A 4446-nucleotide genomic window follows, 5' to 3' on the forward strand; every position below is an offset into this window, starting at 1 on the left:
AATATTTGCTAATGATTCCATTAGTTCCTGATTATAATAATTACAAGATGGACAGTAATGGCCAAGATATGTCCACTTCTTCCTTTCCTTTCCTTTCATCCCAGGCCCGGTTTAGTTTACATATACCTTCTAGCTCCTAATCATAAGAATTCCCACAAGCTGTCTTTGACTCCTACAGTTCCTTTTTGCAAGCAGAGAGAATAACTCTTGATGTTTTCAAAAGCTCTTGGCCTTTGTCACACCACTTAAGATGAACAGCCCATCTTGTTGCTTAATTATGATGTGCCTTTTGGAGATGAGGGACAGGTCTTTGGCCCTCAGAGGTCACAATGGCATCGTGGTCTGTGTTCAGAAGAACTTAAATGGGACTACAGAATATATTTCCCCTTTATAGGCATAAAAGCTCATGTTACTGACTACAGCATTTTTCTTCTCCTTTAATAACAAATCAAGAAAGCAGAAAACAACATTAACAAAGGATAGAGCTTGGAGACATCATTTATGGACAACCAGTCCCAGATTCCCCCAACCAGCATGGGTATTGCAGGATACTGAGAGGAACTTTTCCATGTTCTTGTCAAGAGACTGGTTAATTTTTGAAAACATTGTTTGAAATGTTGTCCGGATTGAGGACTCTTTACAAACATTCTTACAAGCTTTCATATTTACCTGGATCATGAATAGAACCCAACAGCTGTCTCAGAAAATAGGGGGCAGGCCTGTTTTCTGCTGCCCCAATGGGTAGGACCAGGTTTAATTACCTGAAGTTACAGCAGAGCTGGTTTTGATTAAACATTAGGATGAGCATCTTGACAGTGAAAGCAGTTCAGCAATGGAACTAATTGCCTAAAGAGATAATGGGGGTCTCCTTCTCTGGATGTTTTCAAAAAGAGGCTAGTCCTACTAGAGAGATCCTGCAATAAACATGGGTTTAGACTCAATGCCCATGAGGCCTCTTCTATGATTCTAATACTCCATGACTCTATGTGCAGAAATAAAAAAGAGAGCCACAGTAGCTTCTGTAGAATAAGATTGTGGGTAGACCATAGTATTAAGTTCCTACTGTTGAACAGAATCCAAGGAGGCACTGATATTGGAGAATAGAGTTTACTCCACTATGAAGAAGCCATCCAAAGCTGAATGCTATCAAAGAGGTTCAGCACCTTGGACAGTGTCCTTGAAGCTCAGATTAAGACTAGAGCATATTCATTACCTCTGAGACATTGGAAGTGCTAGCTGACACTCCAAGAAGGGGAGTGGTCTAGTAGTGGCCATTGCTTGAAGCTAATGGAAGATGGGACTGCACTATTAATTAGTCTATAATGGTTGGTTAGATTGCAATACTATACACACCCACATCAAGGTGTGGATGGAAGAAAATGGTCTTATCTGACTATGTGTGTGTATTACAAATCTCAGAGTGCTGTTTTGTACGTTTTTGAGATCTTAAAGCCAAGTCTCATACCCAGGCCATGGGAAAACACTTTCAGTCCCATATTTGTGAAGTGATAGCATCTGTATTCCATCAGGATTGATTCTGAAACGTGTGGTAGAATGCAAAGACATAGCTTTGTTTGTTGAAATCATTATGCAAGGGGATCTTATAATATCTTTGAGGCTTAGAGTGCGTTTACACTGTAAAAATAACTACCATGGCTCAGTGCTCTGAAATTCTGAAAGTTGTAGTTTGGCGAGGGTCTAGCATGCGTTTATTTATAACCTTCTAAAAGTACAACTTCCACACATCCATAACATTGATTGTTTAAGTAGTGTGCGTTAATCCTACATTGTAGATGTACCCTAAGTAAGAGAAAGAAGTTGATAGTGTAAGCTTTTATAGATTTAAGGGCCTTATGACATTGAAGGAGGGATTCACCACACATCATGGTGAATCCGTGGGCACCAGTGGGGAGCATGGAGAATCAGTCTCCCCACATTGCCCAACTTACCACTAGCCCCATCCCACAGGGAGAAGCTTGCACCATCTGGCTTCCCCCCATGGGAAACATCCCATGTTGCTGCCATGGTGGTGTACACTGCTTCCTTGCCCCTTTCACCACAGAGCCCAGTCAGAAGTAGATGTGTGAAAGGGGTGAGAACGTGGCATACAATGGGCAAATCAGTCTATAAGATGAGGTTGTAAGTCTACTTCATCTTATCACTAATGTGCCCACATATCTGACAAAGTAGACTTAAGTCAATGTAAGTTTGTGCTACCAAATATTTTCAATCTTAAATGTGCTACAAAATCCATTTGCACCTCTTTGCACCCCATTATTTGATATGTAAGGTCTGATGTGTCCAATAATTAGGCTTTACATATCAAAGCATAGCAGACCATTTGTTGAGATCATGGCAGGCATGGCACCGCTATTCCTCCTCCCTGAATACTCAGGCTGATACTAAACAGCAAAGTTCTCACAAATTAATGGGCAAACTTTAATCATGAGAGCTGTATGGGTTTGTGGGATCTGAAATCTCATGGGAGACTTGAGATATCACAAGAGGCCTCCTTATGAGTGTCTTGAGGCAGCCTTAACATATGCCTCATTGTTCTGCAGAAATCTGGCACCCAAAGTGTGTATAGCTTAGAGATGGATTCTTGATTTCTGCTGTAATACAACACCTGTCTCAACATGATTTCATCTTGAATCTCACATAGTAAAAAACAAAACAAAAACCTTGCTTCTGAAGTCTCTAAAACCAACCAAACAAACAAATATCTTTTTGAATCCAAGCAAAATTTCTTGAAAAATTATACTAATACCTCGTGTACAACCTTAGCCACATGAGCCTCCTCTTTCATTAAATGAGACCTCTGATTCATTTTAATTTTTTTTTCTGTCTTCATGAAACAAGGAAGAAAAACCATGGGATTTGCAAAGTTTTTAAAAAACACACAAAATTGAATTTAAAATTGCAGAGACATATTGTAACAGCTTTAAGACACTCCTGGGCACATTTTAATGGTCCATTAATATACACCTCAGGCAGCTGAATGTGTGCGGCTGCACATCCACGACGGGTATTAATGAACCACTAAAACATGCCTTGCCGTGTACTTGTGCTATACGGCAACCCTACATTAAAAGTAAGGAATAAAAAGTAAATGTAAAAGACCCCTTCGAAACGCCACTGGTTTTAAAAGAAAGTCTGATGAATTGCCTTTGTGTCTCTGTGCACACATGCATGAGTGAAGTGGATTGTTCAGATATTGAAATAAGTCATCTCTCTAATAAAGAAAGAAGTCAATGGCAGGAAATGATTGTTCTGCCTGTTATGTTTGCATGCTGCAAACTCTTCCTCCTCAAAGGATTTTGAATCTTGTTGTTGGATTCTACCAGTGTACTGGCAGATAGTCAACATGTCGGAAAACCTGCAATGGAAAGCAGGCCAGGTGGAAAATATAAACAAACGAGGCTCCCCTCTTTCCCCATTACTCTGCCAGATCCATCCTGGATAAACCTTAATACCGCGTTTCCCCGAAAATAAGACAGTGTCTTATATTAATTTTTGCTCCCAAAGATGCGCTAGGTCTTATTTTCAGGGGATGTCTTATTTTTCAATGAAGAAGAATTCACATTTATTGTTGAACAAAAAAAATGAACATTATATACTGTACAGCAGTTGTCATCAGAAACCAGCATAACCAGACAAACTGTGAATCCTATCAAGAATTTATTGTTATTACCATTATTTCCATGTACAACACTCTATGGTATGTACATTTACCAAACCTGCATACTCTGGTGTTCTGTTTGGCGGGCATGCTTCCAAACAAAAACTTTGCTAGGTCTTACTTTCAGGGGACACCTTATATTTAGCAATTCAGCAAAACCTCTACTAGGTCTTATTTTCTGGGGATGTCTTATTTTCAGGGAAACGGGGTAATAATAATAATAATAATAATAATAATAATAATAATAATAATAATAATTTATTTATTTATACCCCGCCACCATCTCCCCACGGGGACTCAGGGCAGCTCACATTGTTACAAAGGTAACAACACAAATACATTAGCACAATATACACAGGTTAAAACACAATAAGGTAATAAAACAAAAGTTAAAACAAAAGTTAATACAACAGTAATAATATCAAACAACCACCAATACAATTCAGTCAAACTTCATAGGTGGGGGGACTGCAGCAGCAATATAAAGATAGAATCATTAGATTAAAATACCCAGATAAGAGGGACCTAGTAAAATTCAGAATAGAATTATAATGAGGCTGGTCACTTGATGAAGTATATCTCCCAGTTTTAGCTTCCCATCCAGCAAGAATAAGAAAACACTACAATATAAACCTTCTTTCGTTATTAAAATCTTTTGCCAGCTTGACCAGCTTGGTGATATTACTTGGCCACACATGTCCTGATTTTCAACTTTGAATCATTGAAGGGTGTGGAACTATTTTTAAACTGAATAATATATTAGCTTT

Source organism: Anolis carolinensis, chromosome 1, assembly GCF_035594765.1.
Source record: "Anolis carolinensis isolate JA03-04 chromosome 1, rAnoCar3.1.pri, whole genome shotgun sequence".
NCBI lineage: Eukaryota > Metazoa > Chordata > Lepidosauria > Squamata > Dactyloidae > Anolis > Anolis carolinensis.